The 21,169-nt window shown below is 44.2% G+C and overlaps 1 protein-coding gene and 1 non-coding gene across 11 annotated transcripts in view; one reads left to right on the forward strand and one right to left on the reverse strand.

Moving 5' to 3' along the window:
• Nucleotides 1-21,169, forward strand: part of MVB12B (multivesicular body subunit 12B) — a 188,956-nt gene that overhangs the window by 117,208 nt on the left and 50,579 nt on the right. The gene's annotated exons all lie outside the window — the stretch shown is intronic.
• Nucleotides 17,527-17,629, reverse strand: LOC139079788 (U6 spliceosomal RNA). Its single transcript, XR_011533722.1, has one exon. It is a non-coding gene; the product is annotated as a U6 spliceosomal RNA (small nuclear RNA).

Raw genomic sequence — 21,169 nt, forward strand, 5'->3', positions numbered from 1 at the left:
GCTCAGCCCAGAGGTGCCCAGGATTGCTGTTTCTAACCACAGAATGGCTCTTGTCCGTCTTCTGGCAGGTTTTACTTAATGAACAGGTGACAGGAGGCATGGGAAACCACCCTGCGCTATTCTTGTGTTTTTCTTCTTGTTATGAACTGATTTATACCTCCAAGTGAAGAATTTTTACCAAAGATAACTTATTTTTCTCCCTTTGGAAAAAATTGACACAGTAGTGTAAGATAGTAAAATTAAGCAGGTGCATATTAAAACCGGCATGTAATAAACCAAAAGTCTCCAGCAGCCCATGAACTCAGGACGAGCCACAGTGCAGAAATACCATGAAGCTCACAGGTGCAGGCAGCCAGGGCTCAGTTTCTTCTCCTTTTAGTACACAGGCGGACTGCCTTGCTGACATCTTCATTTCTCCATCAGCATTAGGCTGACCCTGTAATTGACTGTGCACACCGTCACTTTCGAGAAGGAAAGGGGCACACCGTTGTACCAGGACAAAAGCCGTACCCTGGAGCCCTCCCGGCAGACTGCGGGGTGTGGTCACCCTGCCTTCAGCTTTTTTGTTTTTTTTCAGTTTTCTTTTTGATTGCTGGAAAAGCCATCTTTTTGGCCTCCACAGCTGTTCCCTCTTAAAAACCAGTTCCCTTTCAAGATGTTTGACACCAGGAAGCATGTGTGAGCGTGGACAAGCCTGAGTCCATCGGCTCATCACTCTGGCGCACGACACGCGTATGGAGAAAAGGACGATTTTATCTGAAACACAGAACCACGTACAAGCCGTGTAACTCTGACATCAGACCAGGAAAGCACAAAGCAATTAAAAATAATTAATGATTTCTGAGTATCAGCCTTCTCCATGCAGTTTTAATCTAGTCCTCATTTAAATTGGAAGATGGACATTTAATTATCAGTATTATGAAATTCATGATTTATCTATTTCATCCAATTGGATAAAATTTCTGCCACCAGCTCTTCGTCTTATTATGAAAAAAAATCTGTATATTTTTACAGTATGATCATTTAAAAACTCATCTGCAGCCTACCAACCAATTATAAACGTATTTTCCTTTCAATCGTAGGGATTGGGTTATTTCTGTCTTTTAATTAGGAAAAGAACCTCACCTGGAAAATGCGAAAATCAACTTAATACTTTAATGATCCTAAAACATTGGGTTGGAAAACGAAGGCTAAAAGACTCACCCAATAGGGTGCTCGAGAAATGCTGTGCTTTTTCTGTGTCAGGTGTCCTAGCCAACAGCTGCTCCTCGTGTGTTCATGGTGTCATGCTGCAGAATTTGCATCCGCATTCTGCATGTGTGTGCCCAAGGTTCTCCGTTCTCCATATTTGGGGGGGGTGTCAGCTCGTGCGTGGGTTGATTATGTTCCTGATAACCCTGAATGAGGGAAAGCTGCTGTCTTCCAGTGGCAGCCTCTGAGCAACGATGCTAGTCAGCCTCTCGTTCACAGGTACCCCCGTGGCCTTTGTCTTCAGTGGACATGTTCGTGTGGCGTTCACGGCCTTGTATTTCAGACTCCTGGATCCCTCTATCCTCCACTGAGGATTTTCATAATCACCAAGACTGGTTGGAGAGGTGGTGGACGAGTGTGTGGGAGGATAGCAAGGATCGGTTTGGTGCAGCCACAGATAATAGCATATGGGGAGAATTCCTGAATGAAGTGAAAAAATATTTATAATAATGGTGCTCAAATCAAGGAGGAAATAAGTCATTTTAAAGGCATATACGTTTTTATCATCACCTCTAACAGCCGTTGCGTCCCCTTGTCTATCCATCTATTCTTGCCCTGACTGACAACAAAATCGAGTACAAAGAAAAATATAAGAAAGAGAAGAAATGAATGGGAGCGGATGGGGAATTGATCGCGTAGTGTATTTGTATATCCTGATGTAAAAGGTACCGTTGACAGGTGGCCAGGTTTGCTCTGTACACAGCCATGTGTGTGCTGTCAGGCGCACGCACGCTGCCTTGTTTCGATTGATGAATTGCCTGCTTTCTTGATTAAACCTTCCGTCACTTAAGAAACAAAAAGCCTGTGTTTAGATGGCAGAGTGGGACATGTCAAAAAAATCTGTCTCCTTTACCTTTGTGCAGATGTTGGGCACAGACTGTAACATGTATTATTAAAATGAATGTGGCATTTACTGTGCATTATTCCTTTCCTGGGAGAAAGGACTGTAAATTATATGCTAATAATAAGCTTTAACCCTTTCGAAATGCAAAAGATTTAAGAGTGCAAATATTCATGTAGGCCTGGCTAATTGGATGTGCTTTTATACATCCGCGTGCTAGCCGTGTCACCGAAGTTAATGAACAGCGTGTGCAGGCGGGCGCCTGGGGAACGTGTGCCTCGCCTCCCGGAGGTGTTCCTCGCTGCGAGGGCCTCCTCTAGGCTTTCACAGAGAGATCTAGACCCCGAGACCCCTCAGCTGGGCTCCGGATCATCTTACTACGGGTTAAGTCCATAGCCACATCTAGTTCCCCAGCGAGTCACCTGGAGCTGAGCGTCAAGGGTGGTCCTCTCTTCAGTCTCCTGCGTCCCCTCTTATGAGGCTGGCTGGGCCCGGCCTGGCAGATACCAGGCGTCGGTGCTTCCCTCCTACTTGGCTGTCTTCCTGGACCTGGCTTATCTAGCCTCCGTCCAGTTGCCCAGGTGGCAGACTCATCTCCCCAAAGCACAGCTCCTCAGATCAAACCTTCATGCCCGACCCAGCCCGCTGCCCACTGCCCGCTGTATTAATTCATACCTCACCTGCCCAGCGTTGAGGCTGTCGGTGGCCACTCTCCACCTGTCCAGTGTCTTCTTGTCTTTTCTCTTCACCTGTGCCCACCAGTTTGCGTCAGTCCTGTGTCCTCACCTTTGTGTTTCTCTCTGCATTTGTCCCTGCGGCCCAGTGGCCCAAACTGCCTCACCTTCTCCTCCTCTCTTCTCGCCATCTTTGAAGGCCTGTTCCCCAACTGCTTCTTCCACAAAGCTCTTCTGATTCCCTTCCAGGTGGGGCTGTTCCCTTCCTGCTTTACTCCCACACCACTCTGTGTGGGAGAGATTTCACCTGTGAGCACCTTGAGCCAGAAGAGACTATGTTTAGAGAGGATGGAGGCTGCCTTCAATCATTTTGAATCAAGGAGGATGTAATTGAAGGCGAAGAGAAGGATTGTTTACTCCTCTGTTCATTCAGGAGGCACAGAGAGCTGCCATGTGCCGGGCCCCGTATTCCCTCCCGAGGACAATGGGAAGCCCGTGGAAGAAGGTTCAGCATGTGACTGATGGCATTTGGAGTCAGAAGCAGTCTGGCCATCACACAGAGTCACCGTGAATGGCCGCACAGGTTGTGTAATGCACAAAATGTGTGACTAGCTCCCCTGCTAGACCTGTGCAAAGGCCCTGCATTATGTTACCTTGGGGAAGTCACTCAATGCTAGTTATTCATACCTGTAAAATAATGCACTCCCTTCCCAGGATTGTCATGAGGATCCAGGGTCTATAAGAACATTCTGTAAAACAAGAAGCAGTGAAGGAATGTCAGCTTCTCTCCATGTTCATCTCCCCTCCAGGACTGTGATCAGAGTTGGAGCCCAAAGATTTGCTGAGAATTATCACTCAGGACACTGGCTCGTGCCCAGCATGGTCTTCATCTCCTTAGCCCTGTGCCCCTTACATAATTTCATATATAAGGTGACTTCTCCAGAATCAGAGCGCTCTGAGTGCTCAGCGAGAATTTCTTCCTCAGTCCAAAGAAACTTGTGATCCAGGCTCTCTGGCCTGGCTCAGCTTGGCACCCCCTGGAAGCCGGGATATGCTGTCACCCATCGTCACTCAGAAGTGGGCGACTTTCCGTGGCAAGCAGCCCACGAGCCCTTTCCCGGGAAGGTGGCAGAGTGATGGTGTGGGGGCAAGAAGGAGGGAGGCGCTTGGCAGAGCGAGCCAGCACCTTCTATAAAATCTTCCAATGTGCTTTTGGTTTTTTTGGAGGAGAAGTGCGGCTTTCTGCTCCAGGCATTCATTTCTGCTTTCCCTGTGCTCCACTGGTAGGAGAAAGTTAAGACTTTTTCCAGTTTCGTCATCATGAATAATAAAAATATTATTAGGTGACAGATACTTCAGTACTCTTAAAAGGGTGGCCACGCTCCCGCTGTGCTCTCCTTCTCTCGTTGGCTTTTAAGCACGGCAGAGTTGAGGCGGCCGTGGTTTGGTGGCCCACATCCCCCTCTACAATCTGAGAGCGAGGGCCGGTGGGGGCACCAGCACAGGAGCCAGAAAAGCTGGGTTCAGGCCCTGGTTCTCCCACTCCCTAGCCCAGTAACCCCAGGCAAGGCACGAAGCCTTTCTGGATGCAAATTCCCGCGTCTCTCAATATCAGTAATTGCAATAACGTCAGTGATTTAAACGTAACAGTAATTCAGCTGATATTAATTGGAAGCTTCCTATGTGTCAGGCATTGTCTAGCATCTAGGGTAGCCGTGATGATGCCCCTCCAGGCCTGAGGCTCTGTGGGAGGGAGCCTTGTGTGCTTTGCAGACTGGGGACCTGTTACCCTCCACTATACAATTGTTGCCCCTGGACTTTTCACAGACTTTCCCTCCAAACACTGCCTTGACGGTAAAGTTCCCGAACGCAGGAACAATTAGAGAAAAACCAACTTTCTGACACCTTTCCCCCCTGTGTGTCCATCTTCTTTGTCTAGTTTGTAAGCAGAAATCTGCCCCCCATTTGCCCATCCTAATTCCCTTCCTGGTAGGCGGCGTGATTGTGGGCCAGCCGCAGGGTCCTTTCTGCAGGCCTATCCGGAGAAATGCTGACAAAAAAGGGAACACGCTTAATCCCAGCTCTTTGTCTGCTCTTTGCACTTCTTCAGAGGTTTTTCTCTGGGGTGAATAAAGTAGCCTGGTTTACCAAACACTCCTGCCTGGGGGCAGCTTCTATCAAATTAGCCTTTTGTTTCTTTCTGTATCTCTATCTCTCTCGCAATAATAGAGTATCAGCTGAGAGGGAAAAATGATATAATTAAGGGAACTTCTTTAATTTAAACACATTCAGGGAGGTGAAGTTGTTTTTGCTTTTATTAAAATGGATTATATTAATTTATTTTAGTAATACGTAACCTTCCTCCAGCGCTTACTGAGTATAAGACTCTGTAGTAAGCACTTTGCATGCGTTTTGTCATTTAATCCCAACAAATCCTTACCAAGAAAACCTCACAGAAAACCTTTAGGGTTTATGCCATGACTATTATCATCTCTATTTTATAGACACAGCACAGCTGCCAGTGTTTCTGAGCCCCCATGCTCAAGCCTTGTAAAATAAATGTCTCTTATAAAAATCCTGTCTTTATAAATATTTTTATTTTGCAGGTGGAAAAAACTGAGGTCTTGAGAGATTGTGACTTGCCCAAAGTTACAGTTCCAGTAAGCAGGAGGGCTGAGATTTGATCCCAGGTCTCTCTGAGTCCCGACTCTAAGCTCCAAGTCACTGTGTGGAGGATGCTGCTTTGGCTTGTGTGTGACCATTTCCCTCCCTTGGGCACGTGGAGGTTGAGCATGGCACACTCACCTGGCGTGAATCCTGCTAGGACCAACTTGGTGTGTTAGGTCTCAGCGTCCTTTAAATCTCAGATAATTCCCCAGACCGTCATCTCTGGGACCCCATCAGAGTGAGGCTTTTGATGCTTGATTGATGACAACCCCCCTAATCCACAGGGCGTCTCCAGTAGTGGGTGTTGGCCGTTGCTGGGCAGAACAGTGAAGGGGTGAGTACACAGCCCCCTCGCAGAAAGCTGAGTGACCTTAGGCAAGAAGCTTAACCTGTCTGTGCCTTGGTTTCCTTACCTGTGAAGTGGAGATGGCAGTGTTCGTGGTGAGGGTTAGAGTTGTGCCTGGTACGTAGACAGTGCTGCAGGTGTCTCGCTCTGATTGTGCTTATTCCACAGCCCCTTCTCAGATCCTTTTCCAGCCAGGAAAGAGATGATTCCAGGAACCTCAAGGACACTCCTCCCCATCAGGAGGTGGGCCCACCACTGGTCTAGCTTAGACCGTGTGTGGGACAGCTCTGGGCACCTGGATGTCCCCTTGCCATGGTCTTCTCTTAGCCCTGTGGTGACAGTGGGTGGCCCAAACCCACCATTTCACTTATTGGAACTGTCCCCGAGGTGTTCCTCTCCCGGTGCCCCAGCTCTGCTGGACTCTGCCCACGACCAGGCTCCTCTTTGAACTGACAGTCACTTTATTGTCACCCTGCTTTGTAGCTTCTTTCCCTAGATCGGGCCTCCTAAGATGCCAGCCTCTGCCGAAACCAAGCCAGAGGTTACTGCGCCCGTCCAGACCCGTGCGCTCCCATCAGCACACGCCTCAGCTTCCCCTCCTGCCTGCTTCCAGCTCCCCGAGTCCTCCTGCTGCCCCTGTGGCTGAGCCCCAGACGCCAGCCTCGCTCCCTGACCACAACAGTCACAGGGGTCAGGCTCCAGGTTAGCGTGTTGAAACTCTTGATGGCTCAGTGAGTAGAGATGTGGGTGTTGACAGAACCTGGGGAGCAGGTGGACAGCCACATAGATTCGGTGAGGAGATCGAAAGTTACCCTTTATCTATCACACAACATGAGCACCCTCCCTTTTGTCGGAACGTCAGAACGAATGCGCTTAACTGCTAACATTAGGACAAAAGAAACTCTGGTCTGTTTCAGAACAATGAAGCCACCTTTCCTGTGACAGACACCCGAACCCATCCATTGTCATGCATTTGGTGCTTGTGTCCTGAATACCCAATGCTTTTTACCCTCCTTTTATTAATGGCCAATGATGGTCCTAACTTGTTTATGTTAAAAAAGAAACAAAAAAAAACAAACACCTCCGGCGCTCCAGCTTAGAGTTTGGATGGAATATATTTATCACGTGTCCCAGAGAATGAGGCTCCTTATGCCTCAGATTTGTCTTTCGATTGTCTCTAAGACAATGAGTGATGCGGAGCTCTCCTCCAAGGTTGAGATCCTTTGTTAGAGAGCGCTTTCTCACGCCTGACTTGTTTTATAGCATGAGCGATCTCATGATCCACTGGTGAGCCAACATCCATAATTTTGAATGAGAGAGCAGAGCTTGCCTCGTTGGCCTGGAGCATCGCTTCTGGTGACACACTTAGAAGTATTTAATCGCTCGCTACCTACAGGCAGTAAAGGCACCCGTCTTTATGTTCCATTGCCTCATGTGTTTACCTTAAATATGCCCTGTGCTCACAAAACGCCAGTGTCACTCCTGTCAGAGGGTCCTTTGGTCCATGAATTACATAGTCCTCACTCACCCTTATTCAGCCAGAGGTGGTCGTGCCTTTTGTAGGTCCAAATGGGCAGATGCTTTGGCTGTAAGCTTCTTAGCTGTTTATGCTTCTTGTAAACTGTGGCCATCTGATTGGTTTCCCAATTCTAAGAAAGGCCGTCTGTATTGGTTATAACATCTTGTTCAGTGCACAGTTCTCCGCTGGAGTTCAGGGTCCGTTCTGGGAGGCTGGGGCAATGATGTCTCCTTCACAGGTATGTGCCTAGCACCTGGCCCGGGACCTGGCCCGCAGGAGGCGCTCAGTGGTGTTTGTTGTTCAGTAGATTCTTGAGATCCACCCTTTTGTTTCCACCCTTTCCAGCTGCATGACTTTGGACAGTTTATGTAACATTTCAGTCCATTTTCTCTTCTGCAATTTTGAGGATTAGAGATAATGTACATGAAGTGCCCAGTGTTGGGTGGGCACCCCCAAAATGGTAGGTGGTATGGCTATCACAAATACTGCTGTTCCAGCCAAGTGCTTCCTATTATTCTAGGAAGCACTCGTCATATTCTCCCTATGGTTTGACCCCCCCAACCCACCTAAAAATGCAGTCAGGGATGGGACAGCTGGTCCACTAAGGCAGAGCCAGAAGGGAGCTCACATCTGGAGGGCCCCTACCCCGTTCAGGGGACCTCTTGGCATAATACAAGGCAAACCTCCTTCCTAGTTCAGAAATAAGTAATTGCTTGAGATGTAGTTTGCTACTGAGTAAAACAGTTTTAAAGAGAACTTCTCAACATTTAAATCAGCCTCCACGTTTCCTTTGCCCATCTCATCGAATCAGCTCTGATTAAGAAAGGATCATATCTGTGCTCAATCGTCTAAACAACGTGACTTCTTTCTTCTTTGCCTTTTGGTTTGTGGCTCTTTCCTTCCCACCCCTCCCATCCAAGGACCCTTTAGCAAGGGGGAAAAAAAAAAAAAAAGAGGGCCCCTTTCCTTACCCCAGAATCCTAACATGGCTATGAGCCGGGGCTAGTTTAAGGGAGCATGAAAGTCATACCACCCACGGAGCACATCATGAAGTCCCTGCTTCAGAGCTCGCTGCCAGGCCGAGGGCCCCCGGGCTTGAAGGCCTGCACAGCGGCCACGGGACACACCGCCCATCGAAGGCGGCCTTTCCCAGGGTCTGAGAGAGCAGATTAAACAGCTTCCATAGATGTCCCCATCTTATGGGAGGACGCCAGGCTCTCTATCGCTGCTGAGGGATTGCTCCTTTCTTCAGGCTACATTTTTTTAAAGAGATATTGTACCTTTTATTTGGATTTAATGAGGACAGACATTTTAATCAGAGGTTAGTCATTTATTTTTGCAAACTATTGTTTTGATTCATCATTTTTGCAGATAATTCAATGGTTCAGTTAGCACAGTGTGTCTACTTTATTAAAACAGGTAATTTTGAAAAAAAAAAAGAGAGATGCTATTTTTTGGATCACTGCACAAGAATTGCTTTTATCTTCATCTCTGAGCATAGTTTCTGGTTGTGTTGCCAGAAGGCTCTCTCATGTGCGAGCATTTGGTGTCCTCTCTGATCTGGAGCAGCTTGCCCTTGGACGATCAGGTGTTGGCCACTACTCCCTGTGAAACGGGAGATGGGGAGTAAATTCTGTGCAGTTCCCTTTTAGAGAGACTCTTAGGTCTTAATTGGACTGGAGAAAAGAGCCTACAAGTTATGAACTTTGCAGAGCAGCAGTTCTTAGGCTGAAAACAGATTAATTGTAGCCCTCGCAGTGGGTGGAGTTTAAAAGTCAATTACTGCTTGTCCTATTATAATTTACACACCTAGGATTTGAAAAAGTCTGTCACTTAGTATAAAAATGAAAAGGTTACGTGTACTAGTTTGAGTGTACCTGTGACTTTCCATGTGTAAATGCTCGAGCTACATGTATTTGTATGTATGCAACTTGTAGCTGCAGACCTACGATGTAACTACATCTGAAGAGTAACCTTTACGATCTAGTTCTTGAAATCCATAATGGCTTTGGATACAGTCCTTTGTCTGGCAGTTCCGTCCACTGGTAGGCACTGTGGGCGGCCCCTGCAGAGGCTGGGAAACACTCCACTCCCGGGTCATGAACCAACAAGGGAACGGCCCTTCAGGGGTCAATTTTTTAAAAACAAACTGCTCACGACATTTGCTTTCTTTGATTTTTCCATGTTTGTTTCCTGAATCGGTTAATTCACTCATTAAAAGGATTTATTTTAGGTGGACCAATTAAAACTTCGGAAGCTAATTTTTTGCTGAGCAGCGCAGACCTCTGAAAACGCAATTTATAACATGGCTTCTGCCCTTTTCCACCGAGAGCTGTCTGACGGTGCTCAAACCTCTGGCGCTCATAGGAGTGGAGAACTGCCGTTCTTTGTCCTCCCCTCCGGGCTAAGCTGCCACGTGGGTGGGTTTCTCCCGGCCTCCATTGTTTTAAGGTGAACAGGCAAGTCAGAAAAGTCCAGCCCAGCCCGGGAGTGGCACTCCGTGTTTGTTTGCTTGCATAAACCCCATAGTTTAATTTTTTTTAATAGGAAGCTGCTGTGTAGTTTGGATATTTAAACAGTTATTAACCGAATGACAATTAACAGATTGCATAGACAGATTTTCTTTTGAAAACCTCTGAAATTGAGTACAGTTTGCAAAACTATCACGGCATAGTAATGACAATGAATTTTGATTTCCCGGAACTGATATTAGACTCCTTATTAAACTATGTGCATCTGCTTTTAATTTACTCCAAATAATTGGAAAATGCAATGAAGCTTTCCAATTAAAGCACGGCTTTATGCTGTTTAATAATACCCCCATAATATTATAGCTTATGAAGTGACAGGTGAGTTGGTGTATGAATAAAACATAAAGGCAGCAATAAGGGACAGAAAACCGGAGACAGTTGTGGGGGTTTTAAATGCTGGATGTAATTTGCATATATTAATCTCTTCTTTTCAGCCTTATCAGGCGTTCTTCAGTATTTGAAGTTAAAATAGCGTTGACAGGCGGGAGTACGCTTAGTTTTTTCAAGGATTTATTACTTGTATAATTTCTGATCTTTAATAAGCAGATATGACTGATCCTCATAGTTCTATAGAAATCGGTTAATTGTTCCAGATGGCGTGTACTGATTATGCAAAATTACTTTTCACACCATTTTTTTTGTGATGGAGTTTGGAGTAAAATTAAATTTTTTATAGCCTTCTTATCATGCTGTTTTACAGTGGTTTTTCCACAGAAGTTGAATTTAATCTACTATATTACATTGACCAGCACAGTTATTCTAATGTAGCATTTTGTGATTTGACAAAGAATAATAGAACACATTGCTCATTGTTCATTACAGTGCCCCTAATAAAAAGGAGCTCCCGTGTATAGAACATAGCTGTTATTTATGAAGAATGCCTAATTCATACGGTTAAAAATGCAAAATTGTACTAGGAAGTAGTTCTTTTTGGGGAGAGAATATCTGGGCGAAGCAAATGGAAAGAGGCTTGTTGCTACAGATTTTACATGCTAAAGGAGGGGTCTTCTTTTAATGACCAGAGTGTTTAAATTGTACTACTTTCTTCTTCTTTGAAGGGAAAAAAAAAAAAAAAAGCCAGATAATCTCATTCTATTAAGGGAGGTGTCACGGGTTCGACTCGTCTTGATTTACGTAATCCCGGAAGTCTTTCATAGTTGAATAGCATTTATAAAAGGTAGTTACACTTTGGTGTAAAGTATCAAAAAAAAAAAAAGTCTTAAAAAGCCTCAATAATAAAGTGTGGGTTTTTGCAAAGCATTCTGTGCTAGTGTCAGATCCAAGTCCAGGCTGTGTGTGCCACCAGCTGACATTAATCTCAGCTTATCCTTGTCCACGTTCTCAGATAACATTCTCCCCACAGTTCAGCTGGTAGTAGGATATGAAAGACTCGGCAGACTCATCCCAAACTGGGCTTGCAGGGCTGTTATCTCGATGCAGGGGTAGGTGCAGTCTTCAAGGTGGCGGGGGGTTGGGGGGAGACCAGGTAGGAGAAAATAGATTTTTCTGTTGCATCGAAAATCCTGTCTGGGAGTGTAGTATTTTAAATATAGCAGATAAATATAAAGAAAAATATTTCTATGTATATAATCTGAAGTTTGACTGGTTTTCAAAAAAGGACCACTGTGTATTAAGTCTTACCAGGGTTTTTGTAGACTCAGGGTATAATATGTTTCTGTTCTAAACAGAGTAGAATCCTGTATACAGAGAGACTCCCACCGATCTTTCTGTGTCCCGACTACTCACTCAAGTGGTTCAGACCTGGGCATCAGCACCTTCCCACCCGGGTCCACGTCCCACAGGCTCGAAAACGCGTCCTTGTTTGAACAGACTTGAGGCAGATTTGGATCTGTGTAAAGGGTTCAACTCCCTTAGCCCTGGGGGAGTCAAACTCGTTTTTTTAATATCCTTCGACGGGCAGCACTGATTGCTCTTCACAGAGGGGGCCCTGGAGTGGGAGCAGGACTTCATCGACACCTCCCTGGCAGGCTCTGGGGAAACAGACCAACAGAAGGTCGCAGACCTCGGAGCTCAAAGCACGGCTCTGTCTGCATCTGCTCAGGGGCGGGGGTGGGGCACAGGGTGCAGGGCAGCGGCTGCTGTCTCGGAGTGTGGGGTCTCCACAGGACCCAGACAGACTGACTCAGCTAGAGCCCGGATGTTACCCCCACAGTATTAGAGAGATTATACTGTGTGCATTCTACTATATACTAGTCTTCAGAATATTTTTGGTGAAATTCTATTTTGTTTCTGGCCCAGTCTTGGAGGAAGTTTAATAGTAAGCTAACTATATTTGGTTACCAATTGTGCTAGATTGACTAATTAAACTAAACATAAAGAAATGCGATTCAGAGCCCAGAGCACTTTCAGTAAGCGGTACCACGTCCTGTGTTCGCCTTACCTCCAGAGGACTTCAAAAACTTGAAACCTCTCACGTACCCTCTTTTGTAAACTCAAAATGTATTTTTGTGAAAATTAAAATTATATGAAAAAGAGAATGCATAAATCAGACATGATTAAAAATATTTGTTCTAATGCAGTAATAATTTGGTGGTAATGCTTTCATCAGTGTAGCTTAAGGCCACATTAAGTGGACAGACTTTATATGGATTCTCTAATTTTAATCTTCAAAATGCTATCTAATGTCTCATTAAGACTTGCATATAATGTATCTTAAGTATAGTCATTAAATATAGTTTAGGGAGATTTATGTTCAGATATTGCTTAAAGATGTTTTAATAGGCCCATTTACTCTGATGATATTAATGAGCTCTTAATACAGACGAAGCTTCTAAAACTAGTGGTAAAGACTCCGACCCGAGCACAACAGCTTGGAATCAGTGCCTGGTCTGCACAAGAGCCCCCAGGCTGGCCCTGCGGACACTGCAGGCTTCGTGTGAGCCCCTCTGGCGAGCCCCGAGTTTCAGAGCAGGGTCTCCTCTGACTTGGGCTGGCTGCTGACCCCAGAAGGCTCCGTTTTTCTGCAAGACTGGAGACAGTCCTTTTTCTCCCCTGAAACAATGCACGTGTGCTAATTTGGCCAAATTGTACATCTCCAAGGTCATTTGAGCGGCACTGATGCTCTCGGCAGTGTCACGGGGGCACGAGAGGGTTAAAGGAGGCTGTCGCTGTGCTGCTTGTGCGAGCATCTGCCAGGTAAGGTGTGCGCAGCCTGGCATCGTTACGTGAACAGCTTTGCTCTGCCACGAGTGAACTGTAAAAGGTCACAAGGGTGTGCTTTCACCTTTCAGGCATTTGTGGCGACTGAGATATACGTAATAACATGGTCCTGCTCATTCAAAGTGGGAAAGAAAAAGTGCAGCCCAACAGGAATCTCTGTGCGCCCCGAGCATCACACGGTCCTTCCCTAGGCCCCATTTTTAAACATGTCGCAAAAAATCTCCATGTCGGTATTTCCTTTGCTTTCAGAGAAATATTGAAAAGCACATTTTTTTTTTGTTTCAATTATTTTAAGGGAGAGAAAAAAAAAGAACGTATGAGTTCAGAGACTTTTCTAATTACTAAATTGGTTTGTTATAAAAAGATAATAGCAAATTTCTTCTTTTCATAATTGGACATTTCTTCCCTGTAGGCTAATGCACGCACAGCCCGTGCATGCACAATAAGTTGTGCTTTTGAAAAGCCATAACTAGCTAATAACAGCTACAGTGTCATCAGAGAGTAATGGCGTGCTGATTAGCATAATTAATGACAAATGGTGGTGCGGAATTGGTGGATCGGTTTATCGGATGATGAATGCGGCACGGCCTGGGCCGGGGCTGCCAACTAGGCCTCGCTGGCTGTCAGCCCTTCTGTTCTCGCCGAGGCAGCCCTCATTACTCACGATGGGAGGTGCCAGTTTGTATTCTGTTTGGAGCACAGAAAACTTAATAATCCAAGCAAATGTGGCTTTCCCTTTTTTCTCTGTGTTTACTCACGAAAAACCTTTTCTCGCTCCTTCCCATTTGTGGCCGAACCGTGAGGACACAGCTATTTTGGGATGCTCCCACAGTGCTTCCAGGGGAAACAAAAGGTGGCGTAAGAGACACGTGGATGGCAGTGCTTTCCTCTGACCACAGGTGAACTGCCCCCGCTAGGAAGACTTCTGCTCTGTGGACTCCGTTTATCTGACTATTTGGAAGAGGAAAGAGATGAACTCAATAAGCTATATGTTCTGTCCTGAAATAAGACCAGCACATTTATCTTTGACTTGATTAATCAAGACCTAATTTGCATCCTCAAATGAGACTGATAAAAATGAATTTACCTTTTAACCTTTAGAGGAGGAAAAGTGTTTCTCTGCAAGATTTCTGGGGCTATCTTTCCTTAACCGATAAGAAGCAACTCCTTTATCAATAAAGATGAAAATCCTTAATTTGCATTAGTGAATGAGACTAATTATTATATAGTTAATTAGCATCTGGAAATGAGGATTATCTTAATTACAAAGCACAATTTCCCTAATAGCTACAAAACTGTAAGTTTGATCTGTGTGGAAATTGGTAACTATTATTATGTAATTAGTAATAACATTAATAGTACAGAGAATTTAGGCATAATTTGCATATGCAAATGTAATTTACCCGAACGAAACAAGTGGACCATTAATGATTCGAGCATGATAGAGCCAACTGAAAGTTCTAGACAGCTGAACGGTATCCATTATGCCGAGTAGCTAAATTATTAAGCGGTAGAGTAGATAAGGATGTTTTTATTTGGGTGGTCAGAGTGGTTTTTGTTTTAAGAAGAATTAGTAGCTGGAAGGTTAATAATGAAGCTAGTGCCTGGGGAAATAGCTGGCCACAGGGTCACCGCCTTGATTTCCCCATGCTTCCCAACATCCCTTGAATCTTAGCTGGGCGTTCCTTGCGTGTTTTAACATTTCTGAATATTGGATATGTCTTACAATTGATGTCTACTGTTCAAGCAGTTATACACACACAAGCACAGCGAATTAGGAAATCAGTGGTGCAGCTTACAGTTCTTGGGGGAAAATTCAGAGCTTTCTGAGTTTTATCTGTATGGCCCTATCTCTTCGGAGCTGCCCCTTTATAAACTACCTCTCCTCTGGTACCTATCCACTCCCTCCTTCAGGCTGTAGCAGCATTTCCCAAAACGTGGGGCGTGTACCCCTGAGGGAAAGAGAGATGTGGATGGCCTTCTTAATTTTTTATTTCACCCATAATAGTGTATCAGTGGATAGCATTGTTTAGGATAAGATTAAAGTGGGTATATTAATCAGGCTTTGCTGTGTTATGCTGCAGTGACAAACCACGGTGGCTAACACCACCACCATTTTGTACGGCACTCAAGTTCTGAGTTGGTGACTGCAGATTGATGGGGTCCCGCTCCATGCATCGTCTCGTTCTGGGACCAGCCCCTATCTGCAACATGCCGTTCTTAGAGTAGAGGAGAGGAGCAAAAGACCTGGAAGAAACACTCAGTGGCTCCTAGAGCTTCTGGTCAAACATGGGAAGGCACTCAGCCCAGCCGACATCAGCATGCAGGGGTGCGTCCTCTTCCCCAGGAGACCCTGCCCTTCCCATGGCAGTGGGAGGTGGGAGCACATACCCAGGAATGGTAGTTTTGATATAGTGAGTTTTAAATAGTGAGTTTCAGAAAGAATTAAATTTAAAAATAATAAAAAAATAAAGGGTTTTTTAATTTTTAAAAATTTTAAAAAGTGAGTTTTCAGATGTAAAGAAAAATATGAAGTCAGTAATTATACTGGAAAAAAATAGATGAAGCTGGGACACGAGACACTGTTTCCTAAAATTTGGGAAACATTGTCTGTAGCTTATCTTCAACTCATCGGGAGCTTGAATTCTCCTGGGATGGTTAGGTACGAGCTCAGGATTCCACAGATGCTCCGGCGTGGTGGAAATAGCTCTGCTCTCTGAGGTTTAAGGCTCATTTTGACCACTTCCAAACTGGAGAAAGTTGTTGGCTTTCTCTAGGATTCCGTTTTCCCAGCTGCAAATGAAGCCGTTGGACCAGGTGGTCCTTCTTGCTGCTCTGCCCTCCCACCACCCCTTCTGAGCACCTGTTGAGAACCGGACACCTTGCAGGGCTGGTGGGACTCAGCAGTTCCTCTGAGAACCTAAAAAATAGTTTGTTGCTAGACAGAAAAGTTCATTGATAGGTTTTTCTTTATCAAAAACAGGCACAAAGTTTTCTAATTTATAAAAGTAACATGTTCATTGTAGAAAAGTGGGGAAATACATAAAAAGGAAGAAAATAAATATCACTATAATCTGTTACCCAGAGAAACAATATTTTAAGGTATATCTTTCAACTTTTTCCTATACCATGCATATTTATACATAAAAGTATATTTCTACCTAATTGTCCGTGCTGGTTTTTTGATCAGATTTATTGAGGTATTATTTACATACAGTAAAATTCACCCTCTTAATGTGTGCATTTCAATGAATTTTGACAAATGTCAAATTACATGCTAAATGTTATGTAACCACCACCAGAAGCGAGATAGGGAATTTTTCCATCACCCTAAAAAGCTCTCTTGTTCCTGTTTCCAGTCATTTTCCTCCCTCACCCCCAGTCCCTGCCAGTCCCTCGTGCGTTTCGTGTATCATCCGTGGAATCATACAGCGTGCACCTGCTGTCTGTGTCGCTCAGCACAGTGTTTCTGAGAGCCGTCCACGTTGTTCCATATAGCAGTAGCTCGCTCCTTTTTATTGCTGAGAATGCCCGTCCTGTTTTGAGACCTGGTCATGCTCCTTTCTCCTGGTTCATAGTCTTCCTCAGGGCAAACTGAATGGCTGCTTCACCTTCCTCTCGGTACAATGCACTTTCTCTACCCAGTCCCTATGACTGGGTGCTTACGCTGTTTTCACTTCTAAAAATGATGCTTTGGTTTAGGTATATCTTTGTGCCTTAGGGTAAGTGTGCATTTTTAAGCATTTTGATACATGATGACAAATTGCCCACCAAGCCGGCTGAATCCATTTATACTCCCACGTGTGCGAAAGAATTTTTCTTCCCTGAAACCTTACTAACTGGCTACTATTTTCTGAAATCCTTATCCATTTGAAAGATGAGACGGCATCTTACTGTTAGTTTACATTTCCCTGTTTACTAGTGAGGGGCGCATTTCCCTCTGTGGCCTGGCCATCTGGATCCCTCCAGTGCTTTCCTGTTTATACTACAGCTTTTCTGTTCAAGTTCGGCTTGTGCTTATTGGGCCGTAGCAGCTCCTTACGGAACAAGGCCCTTTCTTGCTCTTGTGTTACTACTGCTTTTTTCCAGTTTGTGGTTTGTCCTTTGAGTTTTGTGCCTTTGCTATTGCATTTTAGCAAGACCTTCTCTATCTCATGGTATATTCTGGTATCTCCCTTTTTTTTTTTTACATTTAAATCTAAAATTCATCTGTAATTTATTTTCATGTATGGCATAAGGATCTATGTTTTCCCAAATTATTTATCATTGTCCCAGCATTACTTATTAAATAAGCTTTCTTTTCAAATGAGTTCATAACAAAAATCTTCTATCAACCTCCTATTACCTACTGTGATATATTTTGTGGCTTGTGCCCTGTTCCATTGATTTGAATGCGTCTTCTCATGGGAGGATCACATTTTTAATTATTGTAAATGTATATGTTTGATATCCTGTCTCATTATTCTTTGTAGTTGTTTTTCAAAATATTCCTGGTAATTCTAGCTCAATTTTTTTTTTTTAGTATGGAATGCTCCATGAATTTTCGTGCCCTCCTTGTGCGGGGTCATGCTAACCTCTGTATCTTTACAATTTTAGTATGTGTGCTGCCGAGACGAGCGCCTGAGCTCAATTTTTTTACCCAGTTGAAATTTAGTATCACTTCAAGTTCCAAGGAGAATCCTTTCAAAGTTTTGATTGAGAAAATATTGAAGTTATAAATTAATTTGGGGAGAGTGGTCGTTTTTAAAGTACTTGATCTTTCCTTCTAGAAAAAAGGCAGTATGACTGCGTTTATTGAAATCTTCCTTTATATCATTCAGTAAAGTATTATAGTTTACTTTCTGTTTATCTAATTCCTAGGTTTTAAATGTTTTCGTTGTTGCTTTGCCCATTATGTTTTAACTGGGCATTGCTTATATATATTTACAAGAATACTGCTGGTTTTTGAATATTCATTTTGTAACTGGCCACCTTGCTTGTTTATTCCTGGTAGCTTCCAACTGATTTCCTTGAGTTTTCTCGATAGATAGCAACATCATCTTGCAAATATGATCTTGGCTCTTTGATAACATTTATACCTCATTTCTTTTTCTTGCTTTGTATCATTGGCCAGAACATCCAAAGCAGCAAATGACAGTAGCAATAGCTTGCGAAAGTTCTCTCTGGTTCCTGACTTCAATGGGGCTGTTTCTAGTCTTGCTACTCAGGTCTGAGAGAGGCTGGTAATCGAGAAGAGAGTTTGATCATGTTAAAGGAGCCATTCTTCTATTGCTGTTTTCCTGGGAGTTGTGTTTTTTGTTTTTTTTTAAAATTCGGGCACTAATTTCAATTTCATATAAAAGTAACTTCAGAATCTATCAATAACACAATATCGTATTTTTTCTCATTTAATTTATCAATACTAATCAATTTTTATTTTGATGATTTAGCATTTAGAAAATTATAGCTATGTTTCTGAAATAAATCCTGCTTTATTTTGGGGCATTATTCTTTACATATAGTACTAGATTTGAGCTGCTGTTATTTAAGTTAGGATTTTGGTATTTCTATAAATGAGATTGGGCTTAATGCTTATCAAGATATTTTTGAGTGATCTGAGAATCAAGAGGTTTTTTCTTTCAAATATAAGAATATTTTTAAAATACTGTACTATCTTTTTGTTGGGGGGAAGAAGGAAAATGAAAGAAAGTTCCCTTAAGAAATAAATGGACCTGAAAGCATCTGGGGAGTGAGTGGTGTTTTGGGAGGCAAGGACAATGATTTGAATTTCTTTCACAATTGTGAATTTTTTTTTCAGGCTTTCTGCTCTTTCTTGAGTCAGTTTTGTTATTTATATTTTCTTTCAAAGAGAAATCAGCTCTTTCATATAAATTTTAAAGTTTAGTGGTATAAAATTGTGCCTAAGAGCTTATTTTGATTTTAAAATTAATATACATGTGGTCATATTTATCCCTCATGTTATTTTTTTTCCTCTCTTTTTCTTGGTTATCCATGCTAAGGACTTATTTGTTTTATTTATTGTTTTAAATAACTAGTTTTTAATTTATTTTTCAAGGCATTAGGCTTTTGCCTTATATTTCATTATTTAATTTTATCTTTAGCTCCTTTTTCTGCTTTCTTTTGGCTTATTTTGGTTTTTGTAGCTTCTTGGGTTGAATGGTCACCTCATTTGTTTTCACTTCTTTTTGATTTTTAATACAAGTATTTAAAGCTATGGTAATATTTTTGTGTATTTGCTGGTATTCTGGTGTATAGTACTCATATTTATAAATATATAATTTAATTTTGATTGCCTCTGACTCAAGTGTTAGAAAATACTTTTTTCAGAGTGATTCAGATTTTGTTTAACCTTTTCGTATTAATTTCTAATTTTTTTTGCAAGGTGGTCAGAGAATGTAGCCTGTCTAATTTTTTTTTTTTCACAGATATTTAGTCTTTCTTTGTCCTCCTCTGCGTGATTAGTTTTAGTAAATGACACTTGAAAATGTGTCTTCTTTCTATAAGGCACTGTGTTTGAGATAGACACACACACACACACACACACTGCCATTCTCTGATCAGATAGGATGGATGGTACATCCATGTCCACGTCCATGTGTACGTCCATCCATCCTACTTGATCAAAGAACGGTAGTGTTTTAGTGTTTCGTAGATTTCTTTGTTGTCATTATCATTTTTGAGCATTGGTGGTATTTTGTACGTTTCAATGTAATGTTATTCATGCCATGAAGGTTTATGACTGTGTATTTTACTCTTCATTAAAATAAAATTCCCCCTTTTTGTTCCGTTTTGGGTTTCTGGCCCTAAGTTCTATAATGTTCTTGTCCTGCGTTGCTCTCAGGCCTCTACCAAGGCCGTGGCCGTGGCCGGGCAGTGGCTTCGTGTCCCCCTCTGCTCCGGCAGGTCAGCCTCCTCCTCGGGCCTTTACTCTGGTCTCCCTCCTGCCCCAGGAGCCTTCCTGTTCCCCGTCCACATCCTGACCAGTCTCCCACCTGCACCCCAGCCCTGCTTTTCCCAGTAGCCAGGCCCAGTGACTCCCTTTCTCCCCTGGTTCCTTCCATGGGCACCTCCAGCCGCCTTTGTGCCCCGAGTGTGAGCACACATCTCTCGGGTCCCCTCCACGTGCACGTCAGCTGCCCTGGGTCAGCTTCCTCCTCCTCGTGGGCAGAGCTCTGCATTCAGAGGCCCACAGCCCAGCACTTGGGACCAAGTCCAGCCCTGCTCCGTCTTCTTTGCCACATAGTTTCCTTGTTATTAAAGGGGCTGGTTGCTGCTGCTAGACTATTCTGTTCTTAGAGTTCATCATGGAACACCAACCAGTTCATTTTTTTTTTAATTATTTCAAGAGCCTTAGTCCAAAACTGTGATTGTTGGAAGTTCTGTTTGAAACCCTTCCCACATTCCCCGGTGATGCTCCAGGGACGCGCACGAGAACACGGGCAGCATGGTGCAGAGAGGGAGTGGGGCCCTGCAGACCACCGCCTCCCAGGCTGGCGCCGTCCAGGAACTCACAGACCCTGCCCTTCAGGCTCTGTGTCCTCCTGTCTATGCAGGGCTCCCCACACCCATCCCACACGGGGCCGGGGCTGTGAGAAGTCAGCGAGGCTGTTCACCCGTTCAGTGCCCAGTTCCCGAGAAACTGTTGTGTGCCCAGCCCAGGGGCCCACTCTGGTTGATAACTCACAGAGAGCCTGGGGACAGCGGGGGGCTGCTTGGAGCACACACCAGTTTGCTGTGACCCGCCGCCATAAACACTCAGGTGCCAACTGTGGAAATGAGGCGTGCTCTTCAGTCCCTTGAGGTGGGTCCCTGGAGAAGGCTCGGTGGCCGTGGGCACAGAGCGCAGCCGTCCACAGGGCGATCCTGGCAGATGGGGCCGGGCCACAGAGGTCCACGGGCCCTCTCCCTCTCAGGCTGTGGGTCTGGGGGACAGCGACAGCCTCCCTGGTTTCCTGTCGTTACTGTGGTTTCGGATGAGAGTGAATAAGCCCACAGCACCTCCTTGCTAAGGCTCATTTCCAGAGGAAGGCAGAGAGTCATTCTTCATGGTTAAAAGTAAGGACAGCCTGTAATTTGGGCAAATTTAGCCACTTCCTATGTTTCGTGCCCAGAGACCTGGGATATTTCTGAACCTGGAAGGGCTGGTCTGGGCCCAATAAG

The sequence above is a fragment of the Equus przewalskii genome, chromosome 26, assembly GCF_037783145.1.
Source record: "Equus przewalskii isolate Varuska chromosome 26, EquPr2, whole genome shotgun sequence".
Classification (NCBI taxonomy): domain Eukaryota; kingdom Metazoa; phylum Chordata; class Mammalia; order Perissodactyla; family Equidae; genus Equus; species Equus przewalskii.